The sequence below is a fragment of the Amborella trichopoda genome, chromosome 3 (genome assembly GCF_054954075.1).
Source record: "Amborella trichopoda isolate Santa Cruz 75 chromosome 3, AtrichopodaSantaCruz75HAP2 v2.0, whole genome shotgun sequence".
Lineage (NCBI taxonomy): Eukaryota > Viridiplantae > Streptophyta > Magnoliopsida > Amborellales > Amborellaceae > Amborella > Amborella trichopoda.
The window spans coordinates 44,663,768-44,680,369 of record NC_142338.1 but is presented as its reverse complement, the minus strand read 5'-3'; the positions used below and the strand labels follow the sequence as shown (position 1 = coordinate 44,680,369).

Genomic DNA, 16,602 nt, shown 5'->3' with positions numbered 1-16,602 from the left:
AAATTGAATGGGTAAAATGAATATAAAGCGCGTGGAGAGCAGATGGGGAAATTGCAGTATATCTCGATGACTGTCACAAGACTGCCGGTAATCGTAAGTTGGTAACAAGCAAAGTAACACCAATTTGTCAATAAAAGGAAATTGACTTCATGTTATGATAACATTCGGAGGTGCGTCTAAATTGGATTGGAGTCTGTCCATTTTCAAGATTTTTATATATTTATAGATCTTCTTGATTTTAGCGGTTGGAGTTTAAAATTTTATATTTAAATATGAAAATAGATTTTGAGATAATCTTAAGAAATTTTTACACCAAAATTTCATGTTATGATATCATTTGGAGGTGTGTCTTGGATTGTTTAAGGTTGCAACCTATATATATAGATAGAAAAGATCATGTCAGACAATAGCCTAGATTGAATCTGAGTTCATCTGACGGTTATAATTTTATTTTATGTTTGAATTTTTTTTTTTTTTATAAATCCAAATCACTTGAAATTTGGAGCGTCTATTTTTTAACAATAGAATAATATAATAAAAATATATAAAAAAATAATTCGTAAAATATAAATTGACCAAAATACTCTTAAAATGTTTTAGGGGTATTTTGGTTAATTTATATTTTGTGAATTATTATTTTTTATATTTTTATTAGGTGCGCTTTGATGAGAAGAATGAACACATAAAATTTCAAGTGATTTGGATTTGTTAAAAAAAATATATATAAATTCGAATACGAAATGAGTAACTATCAGATTAGCCTAGATTGAATCTGGACCATTCGCTGACACTGTAGCAGTCAGTCAGTGGGTTGATAGAATCCACTATATATATATATATATATATATATATATATATATATATATATATATATATATATATATATATATATATATATATATATATATATATATATATATATATATATATATATATAAAGCTTGGGTGAGCCCACTAGCTCATGGAATAATATAAGCCTAATGGCTCATATTAAATCTGGGTCGATTTGACGAATACGAATGTCTGGTAGTGTTTGAATTGTAATTTTTTTCTTTAAATCCAAATCACTTAAAATTTTAGACGTGTGATCTTCTCATTAAGCCGTACCTAATAAAAATAATAAATTTTTTTTTTCGTAAAAATAAAATTTACCAAAATACCTCAAAAACTTTTTGAGGGTATTTTCATCAATTTGTTTCATGTAAAATATTTTTTGGAGATTCACCTATTTTTGATGTACACGTTCCAAATTTCAAGTATTTGGATTGTAGAAAAAAAATTAAAATTAAAATACTATCAGACATCCGTGATAGTCAGATCGGCCCAAATTCAATCTGTGCCGTTGGTCTCATTTTTTCTTGTGAGCTAGTGGGTTCATCCTAGCATCTTCACATATATATATATATATATATATATATATATATATATATATATATATATATATATTATAATTTTGATTTGATTGATTCATCTAAGTGTAATGATTCTATTTTCTTTTTTAATTTGCATTGGTGTTTGTAATGACCAACTTTTCCACATTTATAACATACTGGAAGTTTCCTTTTATTTTTAGTATTTGGAGAGAATTTGTTTATAAATTTTTGTTTAGACTTTTTATATTGTTTATGTGCTTTATTGGATTTAGATTTATATTTGTTTTTTTTATATTTTTTCTTTTTCTCATATAACTTTTCAGGTTTATTTTTCTATCTAAATGATATCCAAATTGTTCACAGAAATCACCAAGTTCTTTTCGCTTGGTAATTTGCTGTTTATCTAACTGTCTTTTGAGTTTAAGATCAGTACATAAAGCTAATCTTTCTGCACATATTTCTGCTGATAGTTCTCCAAGTGTATAAGTCGAGTATACTATAACTCCATTATGTTTCTTTCTAAGTCTTTTTTTGACTTTTTCGGCAAATAAGTATGGTAAACCAGTAATAAATTTTTCTTTCCAATGGTCTAATTGACAATCTTCTCGTATTAGTAATCTTGAGAAAAAGACATCCTTATACCATTTATAATGGGATAATTTAGGACAACGAAGATTGGATAGCAGATCCTCTTATCTTGCTGCCGATAGGGCAGTACTTCTTACAAAATGTAATGTAATTGTACATATTAAGGTGTTTACTGCATCACTTTGAGTATAGATTATTTCTTGATTTTGTTCATTTCTGGCGGTCCATTGTCTTGTATTGGTAAGGATTCTATTTTTGGTTTTATCATCCACATAGAAATCCCACCAGCCTCTTAACCAGCCAGTGAATCCATTTACTATTGCTTTGGCAACTTCCTGGTCTGGGTTGCCTGCCATTTTGTTTGCTGAAGCAAATATTGTCATATGTCTCATGACATCTAGTATTTTTAATTCAGATAAACCATCTATTGTCCAATTAACTATTGATCTGCCTGAATAGGAAACAGCTTGTTGTATGGCATCTTCTTCAAGCTGTATATCAACAGGTGTAGGTCTCTTATAATATGGTAAAGCTGTGATTGGTTTCCATGTTTTACCATAGGCGATTCTGTTTATATCCATAGGTGTAGTATCCATGAAAGCAGATTCTTGGTTTTGTATGGTATCTTCTATAACTGGTTCTTCCTCTTGGAGCATCATTGTTTCATGCTCTGGTATCTTTGTTTTGGTATCTTTGTTTTTCCTTTATCTGAAGATTCTGGGATAGTTGGTAAAGGAATAGGTACAGGAATACTGAGTTTCGGAGAAGGGATTCCTTTAATATCTAATTTGGATATTAACTGATCCATTAAGGTTTTATTATTTTCGCCGAAATGAAATTTATTTTTATTGAGTTCTGGAGGTGGTTTAAACAAAACTGCTTTAGGAGTTATTCCCTTAGTTTGAGGAGTAACTAATCGTTCTATACGTTTTGCTTGTTTTCTTAAAGATTGCATATATAAATTAGTATAATTGTTTTGTTCCACGATATGATGTATTAGTTTTTGTTTTTTTACCTATTTCTTTAGGTAGGACTTTATATAGTGTTGCAATAATATCATTAGTAACAACAATCCACTTACTCTCATGGGCTCTCGTAGCAATTCTTCTCGCAATGAAAAACGCCCTCTGACAATAGTACTATTTGAAGGTGACAACTCGCCTTTGGCAACCCTTTCACCTTCCATTTCTCCTATTCACCAAATCACTTACCCAGAGACTAATACATCCCCACTCCCGCCTATACTCCAGCGTAATCAAAACCAAACCAAAGACCTAATGTTCCTCGATCTGCTTATATTGAAAGAGCATATCTTATGAATATTACTATTGATGATCACCATGCGAATATGGACCCTATCAAACTTGCTCCATTATACCTGATAAACCATTTGAATCCAACCAATGGAGTCAAAACTCGAGAGTACTATGAAGCAATCCTCATGGAAACAGGATCCATCTCTATTGTCCATTATTACCAACAAAATACTAGAGTATTGCATATTAAAAAATCCAAATCAAAAAATTACTTTCTTACAATGAGTGGGGTTACAATCCTGCTCAAGGCAAAAAACTATACAATCTTGATTTTTGGTATAAATACTACAAGTATGCCGAATACATAGAAGCATGGCATAAAATGTTTTATTACCAAAATCCAAACAATACTCATAGTTGGTATATTCAGTTTCGTTTATCCATTTTCGAAAGATTCCCCAACTGGTTTAAAAATTGGTTTTTAGTTTGGGGATCAACTACTGAAATTTTACTTCCTGCTTTCCAAAAAGTGCAGGAATAATTCGTGATATTCAATAATAGTGATAATAATACAGACAATCACTTATACTTTGTTGCACTATACCAACTCCCATGGATTATGAAATGAGAATACTCAATCTCTATCAATAATACAACCGACCATACCTATATTCCAAGACTGGGCAAAACCATCTCAGTTAAATGGTGGGACATCTTTAATATGGATCCCACAACCATAGTTCCCAAAAGAATACCTCCACAAAAACCTATATATAACCCAAGTCCAAGTGGACATAATACAGCCAATACTTCTTTTGACTTCCCCACATATTTACGAAATATGCTCCAATCAAACCCGAATGCTTCCAAAGAAACCTTGGAACAACAAATGAAAGAAATCTTTGCAGAAGCAAGAAGAAAACCGGTCTCATTAGATGAAACCGTACAATCCTCACCAGCACACAACAATCGATATTTTCATCTGGAAGAAACAGACCCTGAAGAAGAAGATAATCCAGACGAATTTAGTCAACAACCATGATTCAGTACTGTCACTATACTCTCTACTGACATACGACAAAATAAGACTGTGCCAAGATGCTCTTCACCGACACAAATGACAAACAATTACTATTCCAAGATACCATCACTGTGCACACCGACATATGAGACAAAGAAGACTACAGCCACTCAAGGAAAACGACAAAGCCTACCGACACAAGAAGACAAAAAAGATACTATTGCAAGATGCCATTTTGTCCTATTCCCCGACAAAAAATACTATTTGCTTTTGCTTTTTATTTTTGTTTTTTCTCTTTTGTCTTGTCCTTTTACTTTATATCTTGTCTCTCTGTCCCATCAAGGTCATCTCCCTTTATCTTTGCTTCGTCTTTAAGCTTCCTCACTTCGCCTATATAAGCCACCTTCGGCCTTCACAATAAGCAGGTCGCAAAACAAACTCCCTTCTCTTCTCAGGTCTCGGAAGCACTCTTCCTCTTTCATCTCTTCCCTTCTTTGCTTCTCTGCTCTCTCTCTCTCTCTTCCCGAAGGCACTCGGCTATACAACAGCTATCTTGACCTCATAGCTCATGAATACCAGGTCACAATAGTTCACTTTGCTTTCCAGGTTCTATCTTTTCCTCCTTTCCTTTATACCTAGCATGTGTGATTGTAATCTTCGCTCTCTTCTTTCCTATTGCCCTCAACACTGGAAACTATTTTCCAGTTATTGCATATGTAAACAGTAAGTGTGTTATTTTACAGCTTGTATTTACAGATAGTTTCTTTTGTAGTCTGACAGATAGTCTCTTTTGTAGTCTAACCAGTTTGTATACAGTCCGTTACTTGTAACTTTACAGTTTGTATTTCTTTTGAATGTATATGTACAAATTTCTATAAGAATGAAATATTGATGTTATGCAATTTAAAATAGTGTTTAGTTTTAAAATAGGGAATTTCAACCACACACAGTGGTTAATGATAGGTATATCAATCCTACCTTTCATCTGCATAATTTTATTTTGTCTAAATTTTTACAAAATTTTACAAGAAATACTAAAATATAACAGTTTAATATTCACATACTTACTCTAAACAATATATAATGTTTTTACTGTAGATCCCGGCGCGTTTTGGTATCAGAGCCAACAGTAAAAATAGTAAACTGTTAAGAGTGAAAAGTTACAATATTACTGTAGAAACCTAGTTAAATTTACATCTAAGAAAGTTGGTCCGAGAGTTAAGACAAGAGACGAAAAGAAAAGTCTAGGCAAAGTACGCGCCAAGGCCAGGAAGAGTTGCTTAGGGGAACACGCTGGACCCTTGATCGTCTAGATTGTCATTATCCGCAACCTACAGATGACAAATTTAATTAGGAATCTTAAAGGTAATACTGCAACTCAAACTCAAACCTTAAGAGTTAAAAATAAAGAGGAGATCATCATAAATGATATTGAACATCATATCCAAAATTGAAATATTCCTAAAATACCAATAAAAGATATTTACCAGAAAGGATCATTCAAATTTAAATTAGGTTATGCTATAAAAACAGTAGAAGAAAGTCTATCTGTAACTCAAAACCAGGAAGACTTTCAATTATTATCAAGAAAAATTATTGAAAAACATAAAAAAAATAATTATAAATATTTGCACATTGGATTAATCCAAATAGCCATTAAACCTTTAACTCGTCTAGGGTTAAACACTTCAGTGCTTGTATGCCTAAGAGATACAAGACACAATAAGTTCTCAAATTCACTCTTAAGCATGGTAGAATCCAGCCTATGTAGTGGACCCATATATTTTAATTGCTTTCCAAATTTTTCTGTTTCTTTAACAGACCCAAATATATTAGATATATTAACTATAAATTTGAAAACTCATGGATTTAATATGATACATGGTTCTCAGAATTTAGCAATATATATATATATATATATATATATAAAGATACTACAAAACACATATAGGCGAAAGATACTACAAAACACATATAGGCGAAAATGAACAGTGATTTCGCCTACCACTCATCACCATCCAAACTTCATCGCATTATCGCAATTATCTGGTAGTGTTTCAAATTTTATTTTTTTTACTAATCGGAATGATATGAAATTTGAAGTGTGTACATCTTAGTGAAACGTACCTAATAAAAATATGAAAAAAATAATTCGTAAAAAATGGATTGACCAAAATATTCCTGTAAATTTTTTAGAGTATTTTAGTTAATTTATATTTTGCCAATTATTTTTTTTTCATATTTTGATTAGATGCGCCTTATTAAGATGTACTCAGGCTCCAAATTTTAAATAATTTGGATTTGTAGAAAAAAAATAAAAATTCAAATACTACCAAATAATTGTAACAGTGTGATGAAGTTTAAATGGTGATGATGATAGGCAAAATCATTGCTCATTTTTGCCTATAGGCAGTTTGTAGTATCTTCCTATATATATCATCACGGACCTATCCATAACGGTAGTGCAACGAACATAATAAGTTTTGTGGCGGTTTATTTTTTCCCCAATTTCCAAAACAATCGAACAATAGGAATTTTCACGTTAAACTGCAACGGCTCTCAGTTGCGGGGTGAAAATACTGTACAATTTTGCTATTTTGTCATGCATATCTCTGTCAGTTAAATACTGGTGAGCGATGCTTGCAACAAGTGGATTATCTGCCAGGATTGGGAAAATAGTCAACACTTATGTTTGGCATAATAATTTCAATATCCCAAATAGGTTTTCTCACCAATGCCTCATGTCACGGAGTTAAAATCTAAACTGTCAGGGTGTGTTTCGACAGGCCACAAACCAGGAATAAAACTACTACTTCATTTCCAATTCATCAAACTGTATGACATCGGTCCACAATGTTTATGAACTCTGGCTTTTTTGTAAGGAAAAAGTTAATACAAGGATGCAACCTTATAATGTAGAACTAAGGATGCCCCTAAAAAATCCATCGGAAAAGGTAGTTTTAATGTTGAAAAACCCTTTGATTGATCATCTCGACATCGAGATGTATGACTAAGAAAAATAAAAAGATTTTAAGTCTCAAAAATAGTGCGTTTTACAACATATCTACTATTTCACAACATATCATCTACACCATCCATTTTCAAGATTTTCATATGTTATAGATCTACTTGATTTTAACCATTTTTGAAATTTAAAATTTTATATTTAGATATAAAAATAGATTTTGAGATAATCCTAAGAACATTTTACATTAAAATTATATACATTATAAAATTTGAAAGTGCACCTTACCTCTACACCTACAGATGCATCCGTATGCCAAATGCACCATTTTTTTTAAAGAAGCCAATTAATGGCATAATTTGACAATAAATTATTATTATTATTATTATTATTTTGTGTTTTTTTTAAAAGAACCCTTTGACTTGGTTCTTGATCAAAAGTAATCAAGAAGACACTGTCCAAACGTGCCCTTATAAACTCATGGCGTGCACACACACACAACACTAACACACACATATAAGCATTATGTAGACTCATTCCTCAAGAGTGAATCATGTTAACTTTCACCTTAATAAAAAAGGATGCTTTACATCCAAGCCATCCCATATGAGGGTCCCCTCAACTAGGGGAAAAAGAAAATGCAATAGACAGAGTGACAAGCCTTTAATGCATGTAAATCTTACCCCTATCACAAAACCATCCACATGAGATACGTGAAGTATGTGCATTGTACACACATGCACACACTGACAAGTACATGTGGCTCAACCGCTCAAGTTGTTAGAGCCGATATTGCCTCTCTCTCTCTCTCTTTCTCGTGTGTGACGCATGTGTTGTGCCAAGAATCACACGAGAACACAATTAAAGAGAAGGAATGGTACTAACAAGGATCAGGATTAGTAAATATTGATCTGATGGCACCCCTTCAAAATTGTCAAGACAGGACACCAACTATCTTTTAAAATGTTTGCCTGCAACATCAACATCGCAGTGGTAGATTCGAGGTTTAAATATGACCTGCATGTCAAACTGCCTATGAGATTTCCACCAATTAGGAAGTATGGATGCAACATTGAAGGAAAGAAGACAAAAGAAATATGATAAAACATTGATGATGAATTTGCAGAATAAGCAATACTAACCAAGTATACATGCTAGCACATTTCAAGACATTTAACCAAAAAGGACCATGTTTAATGCAGAATACTAGAACACGGAAGTTTCAATCTATTGATCTATCTAGTACAATTCTTCAAAAATAACAACACTTCAACAGATCAAAGTGATTGACAAAACAGACTGACAGATATTAAACATTCACCTCTTTCTTTAAAAAAAATACATAAAGATTGCTCAACCGCAAGACCCAATCTTACTACAATCATTGTGATTCTGGATATACAAATCCAAATGCATCAAAATTGGAATGTAGATGCACATTGTGTCCTCACAGTGCAAATCAGAAAAATACAGCCTCCCAAACTGTTGTGTCCTCACAGTGAAAAATACTATAAAAACAATCCACTGGGCTTGAATCTAAGAAATTTGAGTCCCCCAAACTGGAGTTCCGTCTGTGACAAGAATGTTACATTGGGTCAAATATTATTGAATATAACACTGCCCGTATAGATCTCCCTTACGATTATCGATCATGCTTTTAAAACTCGGATCATACTGGTCAATACAAAACCCTGTTTATTGATCTCCCCTTCGATCCTTGCTCAGTAATATTGTTTAGTAAACAATGGGTTCTAAGCTAGTTTTGCACATTTTGATCTAGAGTTTCTTGACACCTATTACAAACTAGAAATTCCATAATTGAGATGTTAACCTCAATTAGTCAACTGATCATTTAGACGAAGACAGGAATCTCCAAAGAGTGAGAAATCTGATTCAACCCTAGTATTCCTGCTGTATGGCTCCTAGGACAAGCTCTGCTACCATGTCAAAATAGGAAACCACATGAGCAGTAAGCTAAATGTCATCTCCACTGTCCATTGATAGTAGCGAGGACATGTAGCATCCTACTGGTATTCTACAGCATACATTCTTTACATAGATAAATGCAAATCTTCTCGTGACTATGGCAGAGATTGTACCTCGTCTTCTTTGCACACACAACTTAATGCTCTATTTGGTCACAACCTTTGTTTTAGAGCAGAAAAATGTGCATGTGCGCTTATATATAAATGTAGGCCCACAGATACAAGTAATTTTAAAGTTTTCCAAAGACAAAATAAATTCAAAGTTTCACACCAATATAAGGTAATGAAATATTTAAATTTTTTGGCTTGATCATTGAAGGATTCAGCAATTGCGCTACACAAACATGCATAGAAATGAATATACACACGTAAATCTATCAAATATTCAAACCATGGAATTGGCTCAAGACTCAGCCTGCTCCAGAGCCAAGAGGAATCCACATGTCTCGACCAAATCTCTTTTAAAAAAAAGAACAAGTAAAGACTTCACAAGTTGTCAAAACGAGTCAACTTTGGCCAATCTGCCAAGTTCTAAAACATGGCATATAGACATGAATAGTTACCAACCTATTCCATAGCCACAAAATGTCGTGAGTCCATGTGTGCATTGCTAACCATCTGTGGCACTTCTAGGATGTAAAAGGAAGTGTGCACGAACAAAAATTCCAAAAGAGCACTAAGTAAAACTTTCCATGTATGTGTCATGATTTCAAGAATAGGAACCACACCCAAATGTTTAACATCCAAAACCAAATATTAATAGAAGAACTTTCATAATGAAATACTCTTATGAAATGGAACTGTCACTATGAAAAACTTTCATCTTTCATACCTTGGGAGGTTTGGACGGGTAATCACTCTTGTATGTGATATCAAGGAAGAATACTCCTCCTTGGTATGGTGACCCTGAAAATCAAAATCTAATCAGCTGAAGTTCACTGTCATTGCTTAAAGCAAATATCATGGATATCGAATAATGGAAATTGGTACCCACTTCAAAGCAATCATAATCTTACAAGTTCATATAGACAAGCAATGAAGAACTCAAACAAGATGCTATAAATGCAAAAAGGCAAGCAAAAGAAAAATCTCCTTTAGTGAACAGCTCCTTGTAGAAAATAATTTCTACGTTGAGGTTCACAATAGAAGAATGGCAAATAAGTAACTGACAATTCTATCCCATATAGGCATATTCAGGAGCAGGGGATGAATTACAGTTGAAGACAGATCCGGCAACCAATTCAGAATTTCATAACAGAAGAGACATGTGGATTTTGCATAGTGAATGCATGATTCTTAATCAGAAAGGTGGTTTTTGCAAATCTAGCACTTATGTGAGATTGAACAGGACAATCCCAAGACTTTATTTCAGATCATATCTGTATGCTCATAATATGAGCTTTGGTAAGATTTCCAACTCACATGGCTCAATATCTTAATAAACGTATCAGCTACATGCAGATCAATATATATGCGAATAAAGTCTATATCACTGCTAAGAATCTTCTCTATGGTGTTTCTTTTTTCTTTTGATTTTATGGGCAACCTTATTAGTATTTTAGAAGATGCGGCTGCATCTCGAGGCTAAAAGGTCAGCTACAACTTACAACTAGAATAGAATCCCATGATACACTCTAATTAAAAAGTGCGTCCATATCAAAGTTTGCTTCCCTGCTGTCATAAGGAGAGAGAAGAAATCAAGAACCCACATCTGCTGTCTCCTCAAAGATCATAGCATAGCACCAGGGGGGAAGCGCAACCCTGTGTTTCCAACCAATAACATGAGGATATCCCCCTCCACCACAATCAGACCCTCCAGGTCCTGAGTATATAACTTTACACTCACCTGTAAGGCCCCATTCAGCTACTTAGTAAAGACCAGAAATACGAAATTCATGCACCAGAAATATGACAACATCATTTATCTCCTACTGTCACACCTAAGCACATAACTAGTATATGCATCGGTTTATAAGCACATACTACAGCTGTCAAAAAAAGAGCTAAAATGATCTTCTTATCCTAGTACTCGTACAATATTTCGAGTTACACAATCTACGTTTTAAGCAACAATTTTTTTTTATTTTTTAATGCTCCTCCTATCCAAACTGCTTGCAGTGGCCTAACTCTAAAATCTGTGCCTGCACAGTAACAGGCGCTTCAATGTGATAAGCACATAGGGGAGGATCATAGCAATAACACATCAAAGTTACTGTAGCTTCCTGGGCCAATCTAGAAAACAGTTTTGGGTGTACTTTATGTATGACTTCAAGACTTAATCTCCCAATTGGGTGCAACCTCCTGAAGGCTTTTTGAAATTCAACTTCAATGGAACTTTGAGAGGCAATGTAGGGAGAGTAAGAGTGGGAGGACTAGTGAGAGAGCATCAAAGAGAGAAATATTACATATTCGGGTCCTCTACAAGAGTGCATCTCAAATGAAGCAGAGGGCAGAATGCCCATCCAGACTCAGAAACCAACATTCCAGAGGGAAGAACATAACCATTAGAGGGGATTTTATTACCATAATAACCTAGGAAAGTAGTAGGGAACCTTGTTGAAGTATCAGAATGTGTTTGATGAGATTTTTTATCTTCTTATAGTCATGAGCAAGAGAGAGTTTCGCCACATTCGTAGGGAGTCTAATGAGCTCGTGGAGTCATGCAGGATAGAAACTCCAAAACCTCTAACCAAAACCACCTGCATGGCCTAGCTTGTTGGATATATTACACTAGCAGAGTCTTTTATATCTAGAGTAATTTTTACGGGAAATATACATGTACAAGCATTTTTTAATCAATGTTAAAAGAACATCTAAGCTCCATGCAATAAAAATATCTCACACAGTAACCATATGCTTAAACAAAATGTTCTATACAGGGTCAGAATGAACGAGTTTGTGTTCAGCAAAGAGACAAAGGGCTACTTCTATCTGCGATAATAATATATGCTTGAACCTAAAACATTCCCAATTTATATTTTTGTTTATTATTGAGATAAATTTTAGAGATTTTGAATTGCCTAAGAAATTCACCCTACTATTCAAGTCTGGATTTGATTAAACTATTAGAGCTCAATTGAAATTCATTACAAATTTCTGAATGCCAAATTATTCTTCTGAACATATGGGCCTACAAGCATAGAGTATTCCCAGTTCCAGACCAACTGTTTGGTTGGTTTTCAAATCACCCAGTAGTTAAAAGATAACTTGAGCTCAAAAGGGCTTAACCATTGTCAAAATGCAAGCATCTCTACCACAAAATAGAGAGCCAAAATCTATTAAACAAGCCTATTTTGATCAATAAGGATCCAAATCATAGCTTGGATGAAAAATACCAAACTTTCAAATGGATCCAAAGTGATCAAAGCACAAGAATGGGTCTAAACCGATGATTTTCAAAGTAATGAGCTTTAAAATCAACTCAAACATGATCAAAATGATCAAGAATACCGTTTTGAGTATAACCTACAGACATATTTGAGTGATTTAAAGTCATTCAGCAGCCCAAATACCTTAACTGCAGCCTAACCGATGGGCCAGTTTCATACAATTTAATCTTCAAACTTCCAAAGCAATTCAACTTAAAATTTGTATAATTATGACCACAAAGGCTAATAACCATATTAAAACACTGCTGTTTGGATAAAAATTAAGCGTCCTGCAGCTTGACCACGTTGAGAAGTATACTCAGTTTTATACTCTGGATCATGGAATGCTTTTTATCAAATCAAGTCCAAATATACTCGCTAATAACCATATTAAGACAATGTTGTTTTGGATAAAAAACAAACGTCCTGCCGCTTGACCACGTTGAGAACTATACTCAGTTTTATACTCTGAATCATGGACTGCTTTTTATCAAATCAAGTCCAAATATACTCAAATATATTCGTTTGCAGGCAAAAGCCCCTTATAAGTCTGAGCATAAAACTCATACATACACATCTACCACAACCAAAACAGAGGACTCTGCACTTAACTGTGGACAAATGTTGCCAAGGGCATTTGGCCATCCAATGCTAATTGAAACGTATTAGATGATATTTCATGATACCATTGAGCACTTACATGTCATTTGAATGGGAGTTTGTTGGTTAAATTGTGATGTATGGACTGCCCAACAGGATGACACTCCAATGGACTCCCCAATAGGATGATACCCTACTGGAGCTCATGGTTGAGCAAGTGGAAAAAGGTATGAGGATTGATGGGTTGTTCTCAAGGAATGTATGGATTGAGGCTCCATTATGTCTGCCCAACATGGTCCTGGGTTCAGTAGGGATAGGGTAAAATGGAGAATTAAACAATTAACAATAATCTATAGACAGATAAAAAAATTCATTGCCCAGTCTGATTTTGGATTTGATGGGAGGAGGATGATAATTAGGTCAGCTTGGGAGGCGTATGTGAAGGTAATATTTTTTTTTGAATGATTATGTGTAGTGGCAGTATGACCAATTGCTTGTATGTATCATGGTATGTATATTTTTGGTAATTGTACTTGCACAGGGAAATGAATGGGCATCAAGAGTATGAACAAAAGTTTTCCTCCTATGCATATTATGGACATTGTTTTTGGAGATCGTGTGGCCTATGGGCATCTTATTGGAGAGAATCACCCAAATGAGGAGGATTTGGTCCTTCTTGCATGCTTTGTGAGATTTTGTAATATGGATGGAAACTCTTATATGTCAAGACTTTTAGCTCCACATTTTCATGATTATCAAGACACTTCTGCATCAAGACTTTGTCATTTCTTTTCCCTTTTCGCTCACATCGATGTGGTATATGTTCACCCATCTTCTACAATAACTTATTTTCATGCCATGCAATGTCAAGTTACTACATGTTGTTCATTGGCCTAAAACCTGGGGTCTATATGACATGGGCAGAATGCTCTATACAAGTATTACGGGATGAGTGGAAATGATAACAAATTAGTATTCATATTAAAGAGACATTAACAACAAAAAAAAAAAAAGAATGAAAGTGCACTAATAGTATATAGTTTTAATCATTAACAAAACAAGAATAAGGTGAAAGAATAGTAAAATAAAATACTTGAATATAAAGAATTTCTGATAAATGCATCTTCCGGAAAAGCCAAACAGTGGATATGCATCTTTCGGGCTTTTTCCAGATGCTGTTTGAACAAAATACACACATCTTCCAGGATGTGTCACTACTAGGAGAGGCATCTCTGAAGAGTAGGCATCCAATCGGGACCTTATGTGAGATTTGAGACACTTTTGACATGCCGCAATTCAGATTATCCCATTTGATAACGAGAGGTTGGGTAAAATGGTCCACTGACCTATAACTGCCTATAACTTTTCCCTCTCTCTAAAGTTTGGAATTTCAAAACACAAAGGAAGGAGTCTAGGAGAAAATAGAAACAACTTAATTGCAGAGCATAGAGCAAAGAAAGGACCGATACTGAAGTAAACAGCCTAATCGATAAAAAAACCAACATATTCTGTAAAGATTTGTAGACCATCAAACCAACAAACCCGAGCACAAAGCAAGCTGTAGAGCTGATATATTATAAGCCCATTTTGTTCAGTTTCTTTCAACGTAATTTCATGTATACGGAATGTGAGCAATTGCTCAGAGGTTTTTCTAATTTGACAAACGAATTAGATGCAACTACAGCGTATCTAATGTACCCTAGGACTAATGTCCCCAAAAATAAATAAATAACTCAAAATGAGGTCAATTTATATTGTTGATTTAATTATTTAAACTTAGAATTTACTTTTTGAACACAAGCCTGACCTACAATAGATCGCTAACAAATCCAGAGCCTTATGATATTCAGAAATCAAATATTTCTATGCTTGAGGCTTTCAGAATTCAAGATTTTGGATTATGGCTCCAAACAAGTGAAAACCTAATTTGTCAACTCCTATCTATACGTCGCTGCTTTGAAGGCATTGAAGCCAATTGCTATGGTTTGGCCTCATTGAATCGACATGTATGTAACCAGTAACCTTAAAGAGAAGAGCACGTATGCAAGATATAATATATTGGATCTGTTTTGAATTGGAAGAAAATTTTCATAACCAATTGTCAGCAGACAAGAACTCATTTGGGCTCTTTTGAACAGTATAAGAGTCTTGTGGTGGTATCATTCGGATAAATTTGATGTGCATTTTAACAACTTGACTTCACTATATGATGTCTTGAATCTTGATCGATTTTTCTGTAGATAACAGTCAGAAGATGTCTTTGAATAAGTGAAAAATTCAAATGGTTAAAATATGGAATTTGGTTTTCTTATTTACAAAACCACAAATGCAACAAGATACTTATGCAGCATAGCACACAGTGGTCCTCCTTAACTATTATAAAAGCCAAAAATATTTCCTCTAAGCATCTAATTAATTAATTCATGATTTGAGACATGAATCTTTACTTAGTGAGAAACAACAAAACAAACTTGACACAATTTAATTGTGTTGATGTATTGAAACTTATCAAAGAACGATTTGCCAACAAACATATCCTGCTCAACCACACTATGTCTAGAAAGATTTCTATGAGCATGTCATAAGAAAATACGACTATTGTAGTATTCTTGTGCAGGTAACCCATATAATTTGAAATATGTAAGTAAATATAATACATGATAAACCCAGTTCTCTTCAATAATATAAGGATTCATGTTTCGTCCCACACCAATACATACAAATAATATCAATGCAATTTAGAATGCTCACAATCCAGCTTTTTATTAGCACACGTAATATATTGAAGTGACTACTACCTCATAAAAGCGAAACTTCTTCATGGATTTTGCTCTCCTATTTCTTCTTTGAGTTGCTGGTTTTATTTATCAAATATATTGCCAGACTGCTACATCAGCTTTCTTATATTATCACATCCATTTGAAGACCAATCTTCCTTTGCATCTGCCATCCAGCTTGTACCTAAGGGAACCTTAATCTAAATGCAAATCAGGCTAATCATGTCATTAACCACAAGTAAAAGAGAAACTATGCTCCTGCCTTTTACCCAAATGGTACAAGCTCCTGCCATCCACCAATTTCTGTGCCATTGCCCTCTACATTACGATGACACATGTATCATGCACAGTTCTATATGTCTGTCATAGAAGCATGTTCGACACATGTCAGACAAGGTGAGAGAAAGTTTGCAGCATGCCTTGAAAAAAAAAAAGAAAAAAGAAAAAAAACACTAATACTTGGACACTCGTCTCCAATACTAGGACACTAGGTAGGGGTGGGAATGAGTCGGGGTCGGACCCGTACCCAACCAAACCCGACCGAACCCGAGTGGATTCGATCCAAAAATAAAAAAATCTATATACTTAAATATATTTAAATATTGTGCTAAATACACACATGTATTATTTAAATATTATAACTAAAGATATATAATTATATTTATTTAA

At 33.9% G+C, this 16,602-nt stretch overlaps 1 long non-coding RNA gene across 5 annotated transcripts in view; it reads right to left on the bottom strand.

The window, feature by feature from the left end:
• Nucleotides 1–5,353: 5,353 nt before the first annotated feature.
• The window catches only part of LOC105421397 (uncharacterized), a 28,309-nt gene continuing 17,060 nt past the window's right edge, over nucleotides 5,354–16,602 (bottom strand). For 3 of the 5 annotated variants that reach the window (XR_016051239.1, XR_016051237.1, XR_016051241.1), the window contains 2 exons: nucleotides 10,021–10,094; nucleotides 7,715–8,220 (listed from right to left, as the gene is read on the bottom strand). This is a non-coding gene — a long non-coding RNA (uncharacterized LOC105421397). Of the gene's footprint in view, nucleotides 5,570–7,714; nucleotides 8,221–10,020; nucleotides 10,095–15,954; nucleotides 16,118–16,602 lie in introns of those variants that run through there. The other 2 variants (XR_016051238.1, XR_016051240.1) reach the window with 2 other exon arrangements.